This window comes from Varroa destructor, unplaced genomic scaffold, assembly GCF_002443255.2.
Source record: "Varroa destructor unplaced genomic scaffold, Vdes_3.0 BEIS01000001.1, whole genome shotgun sequence".
NCBI classification, from domain to species: Eukaryota; Metazoa; Arthropoda; class Arachnida; order Mesostigmata; family Varroidae; genus Varroa; species Varroa destructor.
Window position 1 is genome coordinate 44020860 of NW_019211454.1, and position 15588 is coordinate 44036447.

Sequence of the window (15588 nt, forward strand, 5' to 3'; positions counted from 1 at the left end):
AACTGAGGACGAAAAAGAGCATAATGGTGTTCAATTCACGAACTCAACCATTTTATAGGACATTTGAAAAAGTCAGAGTAGACGCGAGCGATACAGGGCTTCGCTGCTGAGGGCAAAGGCCCAACATCGTTCTTTATTCACGCTCAGTGCTCTTACTTACGCAGAAGACTATTTTGCTGGCACTTCAGGGAATTATTACATTGACCGGCTCCACGCATAAATCCTAACTTTTGTCATTCTGATTTACTTATGTCATTTCTATTTCGGCCCTTCCGAACATCTTAGACAGGAGTGATCCTCACGCTCGCCACCTATTCAGCGTATTACTGCTTTTATATCGTATGGAATCGTATTACGAGATCGTACATGACTAGATAAAACAAGCAGATGGAGCAGTGAAGACAAGGTAACATAATTCATTTCCGCAGGAAGATTTATTCTGTCAAACTTGGACCCTCGTCGTATCGCTCGTTTGAGCACCTAAGAATCCGCTCGGGCGTCTGGCAGTGAACTCTAGTTATGCAGTCAACATCTGCAAATGCACACTCCTACCGTAACTATTATGGGACGAAGCTGCAAGTCACTCATAGATAGTTTATCCACTGACTGGAAAGATTAACGTTTCTTGATGACCGCGAGCGGTACAGGTCGACCGTGGCGTATGGCAGCTTGACGCCTCGTCTGTATGAGCAGATTCCTGGACCCTGAGTTTCGAGTCTTAGTTCACGGGGTGTTCGTGTTTTCCTGCCTCTTCCTCCGCACAGCAGCTATCTTCTTGATTTTAGCCTTCAAAATAACTAGTCCATGGGATCTAGTACCGTTTGCGATCGAAAACAGTAATCACCTACACAAACATAAACCTGCGCAGGTGCAATTGCCAGATGTTCATCCAAATACCTTTTGCGCATGCGGATTATATCTGTGTGTTGGAGATACAAATGCAGATTTTAATAGGTGTTTTCTCTTTTGATGCGGCAATAACATAGCGCTTTGCTGAGATCTTGTAATATATAGCGATCAAAAGCTGTCCCTTTTCTTTGTCATGTAATTTATCTCCGCCTGTGTAAGTGCGCTGGTCGAAGGGTTTCTGAACGATGGCGACGGCCGGTTAAAAGTTGACTTCAATACTGTTTGTCGAGAAACGATGGAAATGCATTTGGATTTCCGTAGGAGCTGAATCCTTTCGAGCTACTAATCCTGATGTACGTACGTACGTACTTGCATCTGTGATACCCACGACGGTTAATCGTATGCTATTTGCGATGTGTTTACAACGGTAGTGGCGGATGTAAATGATAAAATATCATTATGAAGATTGAAATAGTTCGGGTGCGTATCTGTAATTTATTCGTAGGCACTGATTAGCATTATTGGATGGCACGCACCTCAGCATATTACCAAGGAGAGCTTGTACGACAAATCTAAATTGAGCAAGATATAGGTCCTGTGCAGGACACATCTCAAATAGGCATGGTGTTTTTATCAAAAACAATCAAACTATAGTTAATTATGTTGTACTCACACGGTTTTGATCTGATATCTGCTTAAAGTAACGCGTGCAAAGCAACCGTCTTTGTAATCATTCAGCGTGTTAAGAAAGTCAAACAGCGGAACGTGATTGGAAATTAATTTTATACTAGGATAAACAGTTCGGAAAGCAACTAGGGTGTCGGGCACGGCAAACGTTCTATTTGGGCATTATTAAATATTCAGATGTTTCAAAGGCGTAGAACAATGGATCTATCGATTTAACGCTTGAAGAGATTACGAGCAAAACGTACATCTTAGGATACATAGGCACGAGTTTTACGTTACATATAATAATAATAATAACAACAGAACCGCCACAGATGCCCTCGGACGGCTATCTGTCTATTTTGTAAAAAGTCAAGTTGCTGATAACGCATGGTTCACATTGACTTTATTATAATACCTCGTAGCATAGCCATTAAAGATATTGAGGGGCAACACTGGACTTTGTAGCAATATGGATTTTTTTTGTTGCTGTTGTTAAAAGATACAGTTGGCTTGCTGTCTTAAATATTGCTGTTTATTATTTCGAACAGACTCCTCCGGCCGCCGGAAGGTTGTTAGAAAATCACGATATTTTTCGTCATCAGTCTAATGATAAAGAGTCATGACTGAGTTTTTAAGCCCAAGAAAAAGCTCTCGAAATTCAATATTGGTTCTGAACTGAGTTTTTTAGACATTTATTGTGTGGTCGAATCATTCTGGTCAGATCAGATTATAACATTTCATATAGAGATGGCTATAGATATTCTCCGTGTTATGCTATGCATGGTTTAACAAAGACATCTCACGCTATCAACGGAAATTTACATGTTCTGTACCAATCTATTTGGGGCAGTAGACAGAAAGGCGCCTGATTTAGACATGGCGTCCTTGTACTTTTCACACGGGGATTCGTGTTCGGACCACTTCAGGTCGTTCCATCATTTGATGATAAAGTCGCTATAATGTTCTAATATTGACATCGTGTCTGCATATAGTTTTCTTTCTGTAACATTTCGTCCCTTTTTTTACTCGCCGTTAGTCGATCGTTATTATCTCGTGACAAACCTAACCGTTGGTGGCTTGAGAAGACGATGACTCTTCTATTGATGGGACTGTTGTTAATTGTGCCAAGTTGTCCCTTCTGTGATCGATAGTGTGACCGTGCGAGTTTCTGCTACCATCACTGATGGAGACTGATATAGGCAAACCATATCGATATCAGTTGCTGCGCTACCGCGACCCATGAGACAATAAAACGATAAGAGCATAAACATCCTAGACGGGTACTTGCTAAGTACATTTTAAAGCGGGCTTCAGCGGAAGGCAGCATATTGTATAAATGGATGGAAATACGTGTAATCTCAAGAAGTCCAAAAACTAAGAAAAAAAAAAAGCAGACAACTTATCTTGCTCCTTATGCATAAACCATTTAGAACTTTTTCTCACAAACAAAAAACATTTGCCCTAGAGGAGGTCGTACATAGCTAACTGGTTCAGCCCACCCAGTATCATGTATTTTTGGATTTTTTCTTCTTAAAAATGGCTTTACGGTTTAGCCAACTGCGGGCATGTACGTCCGTCAATGGGAGCGATGTGGCAAGCCATACCATTCAAGTGGACGCGTGATTGTGTGTTGCGTGGACGAGTGATGATCTCCGATGATCATCTTGCTGTTCAAATCAATTGTTAATCGAGAGAGTTACGCGACGGGTATCGTCGACCGTCCTGTTCAACCTTGACGCTACCAAAAGAATCGGGTGATGTAATGATCGCTCCCACCTCTTCTCATTTCTTCATTGGCGAACGCGACATGGTAGCATGCTCTTCTACAAACACATCCGGTGACAGTCGCTAGCGTTATTTATGGCTAGCTTTATTTGTCTGATTGAGCGGTTCTGTAGTGTAGCGTGGGGACTAGAGCACGAAAGCTAACGGGGCTGGCTTAGCCTATGAATTGGGATACGATGTAATCGGATCGTATTCGGCCGCACTGACAGAATGGGTTTTCGCGGAACACAGTCTGACCGCCTCGATACCTTCCCCAGACTTAAGAGCATCGTTTCGTCATAAAGATGACACCTACAAGAAGGTCATTGAATCGATTTCAGGTTAGGCGCAGCTGTGACAAATCAACAACCCTGCTGATCAAGTCCTAGTTATTCCTTGAATATGGCTGAGCCTAATAATTGAAAGCAGAAGTTAATAGTGTGCGGAATTGGGGGTAACTTAATGAACAGTTTCTGTTAAATGCTAAATGACCAAGCTAATGCAAATCATACAAAGAGCATTGTTGGTTTTCCTCCTTCTCGAAACTTCTTTAGGAGGTTATTAGTAAATAGCAAACTTTGCAAATGGTTGATTGATCTGTTTTACATCACACTACATAGTACAGTGGGTAGATTATTCGATAGCGGGTCGAAATGCTGACGCTTACCGCCAAATATGATATTAATTAGACTGGCAAAAACTATCCCCCAATGAGTATGAGAAGTAAATCTTCGTTCACCGTGATTGTTTGACTCGGTAGAGCTGACAATATGGCTGGCACGAGTCATATATCTATAATGTGCTCGCCTGTGGTATATGTATGTATGTATGTATGTGCATGGGTAACAATCTCACGAGGCGTACGCGATTCTCCAGTTGTGTTTCTAACCTCTTTAGAAGTTGCATGCATATGTTTGTATGCGTGCGCTGTTACATCTTCAAGCCGGTTATATCTAAAAGATCATCTAGGTGTTCCACAATAGTGAGTAGCCCGTCGTTCCATATTCAGAATAGCATTAGAAAAAAAAAACACGATAAAAGGGAACGAAACATTTCGTTCTAGACTCTGTCCACTGCTCGTTTGCCATTATTATTTTGATATAGATAAGCCGGTCAGCCAGCCGGCAGAAATGAATGTGTTTTCAATCCCTGTCGGGATCCGTGTTGCTGTCTATACCAAGACGCTGAACGAGCTTGGCCTACAATTAGTTATCGATGTCGCGTCCGGCTGCCATATTTCCATCATACTGATGCAGGTTATGATGATGCCAATGAAGATCGTGCCAGATTACCATTACAAGATGTGTTTGTCGTCCCTATAGAGAAATTTTCGCTGCTTATTTTTCCATTTTTTTTGCTTGCAACTTCGAGGACTTGCTTAGTGTATACCGCGTTGGTGGTAATATGGCGTTGGTGATTTTGCCGCCACTTCGCTACAGCCGGCAGCAATGGGAGTTAATGGGCCGAAAATCGATCGGCAAAATGGGGGCTGCGTCGGCCTGGCATGCCGTTACCATCAAGAGCCTCGACGACGACGACGACGATGAAGCGATCGCCACCAGCGGCATTTCTAACACTGTTCTTCTTAGTCTTCCTTCGCTTGTTAATTGGATTGGTATGGGGTTCTGTTACCGTTTCACTGCTGCTTTTTGTGTGCTTTATGATCCCTCCGTCGGACGGACCGCATGGGTGGCACTCCTTTCCATTCGCGTCGTCCGTTTCTCATGTCAGTATTAATGTTCGTATCATATCATGACTCGTTTCTGTTACCTACCCAAACAAAGAATGAGAAGCAGACAAGAACATCGAGATACCGCCGACAACTGTCACCTCGGCGTCGAATACCGGCGTCGCTGTCGCCTCCAACGTGAGTCACCGACAGCGAAGACGACTGAGCCGACGCTATCCCAAGACCACTGTCTCCGTCAATATTAGCAAATTATTATTATCAGTCCAATGAAGTACACTGCTCTGCTGTAGGGCTCGCTCCTTCTTCTAAATTATTATCGGCGTAGCAGAGAAAGAAACTGACAGGCGAATGCACATCCGGCATCGCAGGCTATGGGCATACACATGACGACGTGTGGCCGAAACACCCGTGACAGTTAACATCGTGTTGAGTAGCCTTTATTTTTCTACTAATACAGTCCTGTTATTTGTTGATACTGATGCTGACGGCGTCACTAATGTCTAGCTGCGCGACGCTGTTTTCTATTGAGCTCATCTTCACTTCGTCTTGGAGGATCGCCGTTGCTACTGTTGTTTAGTGGCTTGCGATACGCGATGACTAGATACAACGACAAAACCGCATGATAATGGCGGGATGGCACGACATTGGAAATGGCAAAAGTTGTGCTTGAGATGTAACGTTAAACAGATGAAATCGTATACTCTGATTGTGACTGGCTTGGATGATGAGTGGTAACGAAAATAGTAACACCGCACGATATGTAGGGTACGTGTTATAGAACGCAGTAGCTAATTGAAATAATAATTAATCATCGAATACTTTTAACGGCGACGTGAAGATCACTGCCTACTTCCGGTTTTTTAAATCCTCCAAAAGAATAACGGCTCAATCCTATAACGTGTCTATTATAAGTCCTGTGATAGATCTGTCTGTTAGCTATCAATCATCAACGTATATCTGTCGTGCTCATACACGAACCATAGACCTCTCACCTGTGGCAAGCGTTCCACACTCATCACTCTGCATAGAGAGAATATAATATGGCCATCTTCTCGAAACGCATTGAAGGGCAGGCGAGTGGTTAGCAGTCATCCACAGTGTAACAGCGATTAGGCAATAGCAAGCTCGTGGACTAGTCTATAAACACTAGCGACATTTGGTACGCCCGTAAACTAATTCGTCGAGCCTATTTTATGTTGCCAACAAAGTACTAGAGAAACTATCCGTAGCAACGTTGTTTCTTATACGCAACGTGTTTATTTTTCGTGCGTATTTGATAAGCTCAGTCTATTTATATAGACGAGTGGCTGCTTTCAGTAGTAGGAGATGGCGTTCGCTTAATTTGATTCGAATGCATTTGGCCTGTTTTACAAACACCTTTCATTCGCTTATTGTTGCTCAGTCTTTCCGTCGTGCCTTCCTCGTGTGTGTGTGCCTAACTTAATCAGGCATATTGACTGTGGCTATCGTCATCGTGGTTCTCCTAAGGCCTGTCCTGCCGCTGCCACCACCACCACACCCAGACCCAGCAAAATAGCATAGTTCTGCTACTGTCGCCGTCAACACGCATTTAAGAACAACCTACCAGCCTTAGCCTTTGTCGCTTGCCTGTTGCCTATCTATTTACTCGGGCCTACAACCGTAGAATCAGCCTGCAGCAGATCACGACCACTAGGATCCTGAAAAGAGGGAAAATGTAGGGAGCATAAGTTTGGTAGGTTTATTCAGTTCGGTTGGCCTGGTTTATTTAACCAACGCAATGCGCTGATTTTGCTTATTTTGTTGCCGCCTTTGCTAGGCCCCACTGTCGACAGATAACATGGTAGTATAGTGCTGTGACTGGTAGTCAGCCAGTCAGTATTGAATGAATGTGTGAGTGACTAATTAAACGTGCCGCGAGCGTGCATGAGGACAAAGGACGACGAGAAATGGTGATGCATGTCTTCTTTGCACTACTATTACTATTAGCTAACAAAAGTGAACTAGCGTCAATCGCATCACAAAAGGCCGTACGGCAACCCCACTGACAGACACAGACAGGTAGAATGGACGAATACTGGGCCATCGGCACTCCCAGCCATTTGTGGACGGATACGCCGTACATATGCTTGAGGCCCTGTTACCCCCCTTTCTACCAATGCATGCTCTGCACTTTTCTACGCGGCCACTGGACGATGGAACAGCATTGGGTCGCACATTGGCGCTGCGAGGCTGTACTCCTTATCGCCGTTTTCGTTCTACCACATTGTAGTCCGACAGTACAGAATAGAAAGTCAAAAAGAGAGAGTCTCTTCCCCATCTCGTTACAAAACCGAAGCAAAGCTGACGAGCACGCTTTACTTTCTGGCTTTGAGAATCGACTAACCTGACTTTTTCGACATGGTTGTTCTTATAGTGAGTGACGGCGGCGGCGGCGACGTCGTCGTCGTCGTCGTCGTTGTTGTTCTTGCAACTCCATTCGTTCGTAACAAACGAAGGATGCACACCAAAACAGATTTCTTTGTGGTGTTGTCACCGTAGTTGTTTATAACCAAATAAAAAATGGGTACTCCAAGAATAAAGGCGGCGTGCTAGGACGATTTGTGTTGGCCTTATCTAGTTCTTCGTTTTGTGTGAAATCTCCTGAACTAAATTGGGCTAAGCACTGAAGTGCGGACCTAATGGCTTACTGCATAGGTGGCTGCTTAAGTATTTCTTTCGCTGGTTCGCGGCCCTCTGAAAAGGTAGGTGCGTGCAATTTCATCGTTCATTCCAATATGGGTTCGATGTCATACGGCCAGTCATCGAAGACCTACATGATTACGTAAAGGGGTACGTTTAAACAATCAGTATCCCGAGAAGCGTGGGCGACCTAGTTGGATAATTGATTTCAGTACGAACAATCTAGAGCAGATTGAAGTTCCAGACGGATATCCAAATGCAACAAGTTAGGTAAAACATTAATTACGGTATGAGTTATCAATACTGAGATTGTAGCAAATTCTTATTCTGGTCGCCACCTACTGTAATAAATTAAGACCAAGTAAACAGAAATGAGCTCGTGTATCAGCGCAGCGAACAGGAATTATGATCTGCAATGCGCGCCCTCAATCGGATGGCCCGTATAAGTGAGTTATTCGAGTTGAAACAATCATTGGAAGCATTATTTATGGTGTGAACTATTGTGGTTGGGTTGCAGCTAAAGCATCAACAATGGTAAGCACTCAGAAAGTAAGTGCTTCCGTTCGCAACAGGGAAGTCATCAGATATAGTTGAAGATTCGGAGGGTTGTCATGTGCTAGCGTGTCATTCCTCCCTTCGTCGCCACTGCCCTCGAACACTACTGTAATGACGTAAATTTTCCGAGGTCATTTGGTGATTACATCGGATACCTCTTTACTCGGTAGTGGCTCCAAATTAAATCTCTCAATGTTTATATACATTCCAGTGGCATTGATCTTCTTTTTAGTAACTCCGCCGGATCTGTCTCCGGACTGGTCGTACCCCATCTAACCGGCTGTTCGTCGCTTAACGGTCTAGACATCAAAGTTTCGCTTAGGCCGATACAGGTCTGAAGTTGACCGAAGAACTTCTTTGATTGACGTAGCTTTATCCTGCGCGTGTGGCGGCATTGGCTATAGGCGTCGCCGCAGCTATCGACTCTCGTCTGCAGCTATAGTCTGTAACGGGCATTACAACCATAGCAATTGCTCCTACAAGCAGGAGCAACAAAACCTTGTTGGTCTTCTCCTTTTCGTCCGACGTCACGTCGGCGTCACCGTTGCCATTAGGACCGACGCCGTTCCCAGTGGCCCGGCTATCCCTGGTGCGATAACTTTATCACTGTAATTTCCCCGCGCCCATTGACGCTTTTCCTCTCCCCTCCCCTCCGCCCCCTTTTTTATGTTCACTTTGTTTTCTTTATCACTTTTCACCTTTGGCGGCATTGCAGCGTTTTGCTGCTGCTGCTGCTTCGACTTTGGATTATCGTCAGTTCCGAAGTGGCTCGACGTGAGAGCCACGTGACGTGGTAGGGGCAGAAGCAGTCACCTGAGCATCTTCGAGCTGTTGTTGCTTGGTGCTGTTTTGCCAGTGCCATGCGTCAAGCTGCATGCGGCAAGCACCATCGTCTCTAAAAATGTCGAAGCCGCTGTAGTTGAAGTGCGCGCAAGCAAACGAGCGCACTGACACACACGTCACCAATGCATAACAACACTTGAAGATTCGCGCAGGCGGCCGAAGGTGATTAGCCGAACAGCGGCCACCACCACTGCCTTCACTCGGACAGGTAAACAAATGGAAACGTTTCTCTATCTGTCGAACTGTTTGTGGATTGCCCTACTAATGCCGCGACAGCCGATGCCGCCCGTGTATTTCCTGCTGCCGCTATTTTTGTTGTATATGATGTTGGCGCGTATTTCAAACGATGTTGACGACAGTGGCCCTGATGGCTATGGTGTCGATGGCAGTATTGCAAAAAATTGTGATGCTTTAATTGAGACGGATGGAGAGCGAAAAAAATGTACACCTTTTGTTGTACATGTTGCGGTAAGAGCAGCATTCGTAGTAGCGGTAGGGCTGGGCAGAAAAGGCTGAACTGCGGTCCGCTATAGTTAACGAAACCAACATTATACCTTTCTTATAGTATGTTTCACCTCTTTGTCGTTGCGGATTATCGTTAATCATATACATTGCTGGTGCTGTTGTTGCCAATATCGCTATGTTTCGATAAACATTACTTTTCAGCTCAAAAGCAACAGACAGGTCGTCGGTTAGACTGGCAAACGCAGCGGCATACAGGCGGGTAGATGTGTGCGGCTTATGCTGGAATAGAATCTTGTCGGTTTCGATATGGTCCCTTTGTACGGAGAAAAAACTTCGTGCCTAGCGGGGAAATGGGGGCTCATTTGAGACGATATACAAGATAGGTCCATTAACGCGTACGTAGCTGACTAAGTTACCTTTCTCTCCATTTCACGCTGTGTTTTCAATTGTATACGATGAATTGATAATGCCTGAATGAGGATACGCTTGGTAGCGGACTATGCAGGACAGTCGCACTTGAAATTGAGGCACTAAGATCCGACCAAGGCTACGTTAACGAAGATGATTACTTACGTTTTTACTATCACATTATATATCTTAATGATAACTGTCTTAGTAATGAGCACAGCAGGTAGAGCCAGATGTCGAGTAAACGGACGCAGCACGCATGGTCAGAGTGGTAAGTTAAGCGTTTGTTGTTTTTCGCCCTTTCTCTATACCGCCGTGTTTGCTTTCTCTATACCGCCGTGTACCTATCTAAGTATGTAGGTTTGTATGCGTATGGAGATATGGGTATGTCTGAAACCGCGTTTTGATCAGCTTTAGTAGAAATTTGACTTGGCGGGCGTCGCCTCTCATAGCGAAAGGCTACCTTCCGACGCCCTAGCTATGGAACAGACAGACAGACTGACTGACTCACGGATTTGCCAGCTTTCTCGAATATCACCGATGTTCGTTGCGCGCACTAAAAGGAAAGCAATAGGCAAGGCCTATTGCTAACTTGCAGCCAGATCGATCGAGGCGCCGAACAATAGTCTAACGAGTGTGGCGGCGGCGGCGGCAGCATCATTGACAGGAACTGCCTCGAAGTCGTCTAATGTCGTCTGAACGACACGGAAAGCACTCGTTTGGTAGTAGGGCGGATGGCATTATGCTGTCGCGTATGCCGGTAGGTGATCATATCGAATAAATGCCGATGGCGATGTTACCGGTCGTCGTACGATCGTTACCTTACTTGCTGCTTTTTTTGCTCTTGGCATTATTAGGACTGCTGTTTTTGTCGGTGTATTCTATTTTACTTAATAGGCTAGCGCTGGCGCTGGCGCTGACGCAGCTGCTACTGCGGGGTTGGTGATCAGTCGATTTCTTTTGAGGAAAAAAGCAAAAAAATAATCATCATTTATTATAACAATACACAACGATGTGCGTGCTTGTCATAATCTATATTCGATTACGTTACAAACCGGAATATCGATGAATGGTTGGTCGTTGTCGAGATCGCTTGAATATAATATTAATAATAATAATAATACTATTTACGTTTCGGAAGCCTTCTTTTTTGCATATGAATATCTTCAGTGTGTGTCGTTTATCAAAGAATCACAGTTATGTTCATTGTGTTATAATTAATTTTGTGTACCCTCTCATCCCGTATTGGTCTTACCGATTGTCACAAGCTAAATGGCTGCCATGTATCTCAGCGGGCTACACCATCAAGTCAGCTGATCTGAATGATGTGCAAAAAGTTTGTATGCTAGTGTCCGTAGGTGCACAGCTGTGGTTTGGCAGAAGGCGACTGTAGAACGATTTGATATTTTTAATCGCTTTTTTTTCTTTTCAACAAATTCTATATATTCTTCATGCAAGCATAGGGAATACGGTGCGTTTTCCAGCTTGTCAAGTAGCGAAATGGCCAGCGGGGAAACAGTGAAAGGAACCGTATAGGTAGACTAGATCCACAGGTAGAAATGTATCTCTGTGTACGATATGCTCTGATCATCGTCCGTCCGGGCTTTCTGCGTTGCCAATCTCGCCACAGCGGTTGCTGGTCTGGTCGACAACAGTCTAACGGCCTTGCAGGCTGCACAACAATCATAGTCCAGAATATGTAAGCAAGAAAATAAACAAAAACGCATACACAATATGAATAATGATGGTGATAATATGCCTGCCAGAGACACTAGATGCGTGGCGTACAGCGTCAAGAACAATGGACAGCGCCAGTGGCCAACCCAAAAGTGAGCAACAAAAAAGAAAATTCAAATCCTCTATGTTAAGTCATTCCCCTACACATAAACAGAACAACGCTGACCTACAGATTACGGGAAGCCGGTTGATCGTATCATCAATGTCATCTCGCGTAGTCCAGTCGTTCACTCGTCTCGTGCGTGTGTTTGTACCTGTGTGCTAGCGACACATGTATATGCTATCAGCGTTAGTCGCAGCAGATGATCAAGACTGACAAACAAACGACTGAAATTTACCAAATAGCAGCAGCAACAGCAACAGCAGCAGCAGCAGCAGCAGCAGCAGCTGTTCGTGCAGCAAGCAAAAGGGGGAAAGTTGAAATGTTGTCGCTGCTGCTGCTGCTGCTAGCGGCAATCAACGTCGCTGGCTTTATTGCCGGAGCTGTGTTTACTACCTTTGCAATCGGTATTCGACAGCAGCGACACCGCTAGAGAGGAGTGCAACAATTGAGTAGGGCGTGTCGGCATTAGCTGGCGCTCCTGTCACTTTCAAGAGAATCTTAGACGACCCTTCCCGTAGCTGGATACCTTGCTGAAGCTCATTAGTAGCAGTACTGGAATCGAAAACGATTTAGAGGTTAACAACGATGCCGTCAGCGTCATTGTCACATATAGAAACGAGGCAGCAGTAGCAGGCATTGGGAGAAGAAAAGTTCATTTTCATGTGCTCAGATCATTACTACTACAGCTGGTGCTGTCCTCAGTGATATCGAACGCTTATTGCATTTAACCATCCGGAGACGAGAGGACACAGTCGCGCTTTACCGAAGACAAGTCGAGCTTGCTTATTACAGAACATAGTAATGCCACTAATAAATAATGCCGTTCTCGTACTCGTTACGGTTTTTCCCTACTCGCTGGGAGTAGTCCTCTCTCGAAAAGGAGTCACCTGCGGTTATTGTTGCACCGCCGATGCAAAACCAACATGTCTAAACAATGCTAGGAACGCGTCGAGACCACGGAGTTTTTGTCACTTGTAACGTCAAACGACCAACTTTTATCGTATTCCCGCAGCCTTCTATTTTGCCACGGATCTTGGTTACATGCGGCGCAAAGCAAAGCTTCGACGTTCGTTTAACGATAATATAGTGATCAGCGTTCGCAAGTCGGTGCGGGGGTCGCCTGAGACAGACAGTGGAAAACCCGGTCGATGACGAGCAGAAAGAAATTTTCGTTACGGTTTGTTCGAATAGCTAAAACAATAAGAACAACGTTGGTACAAGGTTATTTATTAGATGTGCATTTACAAGAAATAGTAATGCTATCGGTCCGCCTGCCGCTACCCGTTCACAGTTTTTGACAGCAAAACGGCAGACGCAATAACAGTTCGTTTGCCAGACATCGTCTATTATGAATAAGATACAAAAACACAATAGAATCGTAAGGCTAACTTCTATATGATACGTAATGAGGGGCTGTTCTTTAATTCGTGTTGAACGAATACTGTGCCTCTATGCAGGTAATTGAGCAATCACTAAATCTATTGCCATACAGTTTTGCATTGATGCATGCTGATATGATTTGGCTGACTCCAACGCGGACGATACAGCTAGCAACGCATCACAAGATCTAGACAATCAGAACCTTGTGGCGCAAATAGCGATCTATATTATTTCAAAGGAAAATCATTACCCGTAATAAGATTATGCCTAAGAAAACTCCTCGCTTCACGCGAAGTTGGGAGAAAATGAAATTCAGGGATTCGTTTGAGACACTGCTTATTGTCGAGTCATTCTTGCAAAAAAAATGCATCTAGTTAACAATTCGTCTCGTTTTGTACTTATAGTAGATAATATACATTTATAATAGAAAAAAAGATTAATCGATGGGTGCTTGCTGGACGAAAATATGTTGAAGTAACGTGTCGTGTATTTATTTATTTGACGTGTTGAATTGGTTTTGATTCAACACACTGCGATTAGTATGATCGTATATCAATAACTTTTTGCATCACCGTGTACACTTATTGCAGGCAAGCATCTGCTGTAACGGTTCAGCGATTTGTTGAAAGCGTCATAAGCATAGCAGTTGAATGATTAGTGATCTTATGTAACGTTATTCAGGCGTCCGAGCGATATGGTATTGGTTTAACAATACCTTTGCTGATTTCCCCTTCTGGGTACATTCAATTCCCGGGTTCAGCTTACCGCCCCTAGGCAAACGGTGTTACGGCATTACGGTTATTTGCTACTTTTGATGCCTTTTTTTCAAAACATTCTTTTTTCAAATGCTACAGCAACTGCAGTATATACTACGGATACAAGCAGAATAGCTTTGCAGGGTAAATTATCTCCGTTACCGCCACTTCCAAGTAGTCAATATCGCCGTTATCGGTAATTTTATAAGACTAATTCGAATCACTCCGCCTATTGCCGCCAGAACCACCTCGAAACTTCAAAGCCATCATCTTCGCTCTCAGTAAAAATTAGTTAGGGTTTGTTCAGGGTAACCAGCGTATCTCAAATTGATGAGGCTCATCTCATGAGCCTTATGAGTATCCACTTATTTTGATCTTTCTTTCTCGACTGGCCTCAGGCTGTCACTATGTTTCATAGCTTAAATTGGCGATGGTGGCGGCTTATATAAGCAGTCGTTCTCAGAAAAAAGACTGGTCCGCGTGTTTGTGTTTAAGCTCCATTATTATATCAATAAGCACGCGGCGTTGCCGTATGGCGTATCGCGTAGACTAGCTTACTCTTTTCTACACATTAAATCACTCATTCATAGGCCCCAGTTTATTTGTTTCGGTCGCTGTGGCCAAACGGGCAGAGACCTACTCCACTCGTCTGGCGCGCGACCCACGATCATGCCCCAGTGAGTCGCGTAGCGCACCGCAGTCCGAGTAACTGTAAAAGCAACCTAAGTGGCAACGAAGCCGGTAAGTCTGGCCAGTAGCATAGTTCGTCGTAAGCGCCATATCCCCAACGCTCATCGTCTATCTGATCAGCCTATGTACTGCAAATCGTGCCGTGGCTGGTGTTGTTCTTTGGGCCGTATTCAGCTGACCGTCAATATCGGCTGCCGACACCACTTATACAGTTCATATCACCGTTTCTGCTGTTGCCGATGTCGGATCATAGTGGCTTGCCGTTATGGCGCCGCCAGCAATCAATTGGCGCCACGATCGCCAGCAATCGCTGCTACGGGCTTTTGGGTTCACGGTCGCCTAACATCGGATCAGATCGTACCGCGCACTGACCGACCCCGGCAACGCGGCGGCGACTTAGGGACCCCACACCAACTGCTGTGAACTCTTCTGCCGCCCCAAAACCCTAAGAAAACTAAAAATCGATCAATCCGAGGTGACTGCTCTGTTCTGTGACGCTCAGCGTGCTAACTACAACTACATTGATGTTGCCTGCTGATAGACAATGATTACTGATTGGCGTTCATGATTGATCGCCTCTTTTTCCATCACTCTCAACTCTTATGAATATTCCTATGTGTTACGATTGGTGTTTATCTATTAAAGCATAACAAAGGTCGCGCACTGGACGATCTATGTTTTTCTCGCTCAGCTGCTAATTAAACAGTGAGTCGTGAGACAGCGAAAGAGTATTGCCAAATTTATTCCCTATAAATATTACGCTGCAGCCAAAACTATACTCACTACTTATTCATCCTTGAGCTTATTGGTCAACCCGGTCTGAAAATCACCCTGCTGGTTTCCCGCCAAAGCAAGAGCCACGCTTAGAAAGGGATCTTCAGACATACATAGCCAGACACGCACGCACATACCAACTCGTACATATCAATTAGGGTAACATGTGGTCTCATCTTGTATGTAGACTTGATAATGACTACCTGTTTACGTATTATATGCACTGCTATTGCTGCGGTATGGAA

At 44.5% G+C, this 15588-nt stretch overlaps 1 protein-coding gene and 1 long non-coding RNA gene across 5 annotated transcripts in view; one reads left to right on the forward strand and one right to left on the reverse strand.

Annotated features, from left to right (window-relative positions):
* LOC111245982 (uncharacterized) overlaps positions 1 to 15588 on the forward strand; it is an 88112-nt gene that overhangs the window by 1829 nt on the left and 70695 nt on the right. The gene's annotated exons all lie outside the window — the stretch shown is intronic.
* LOC147758687 (uncharacterized) lies at positions 413 to 6439 on the reverse strand. Its single transcript, XR_015319375.1, has 2 exons — positions 4172 to 6439; positions 413 to 3594 (listed from the first exon to the last, which is right to left on the reverse strand). It is a non-coding gene; the product is annotated as an uncharacterized LOC147758687 (long non-coding RNA).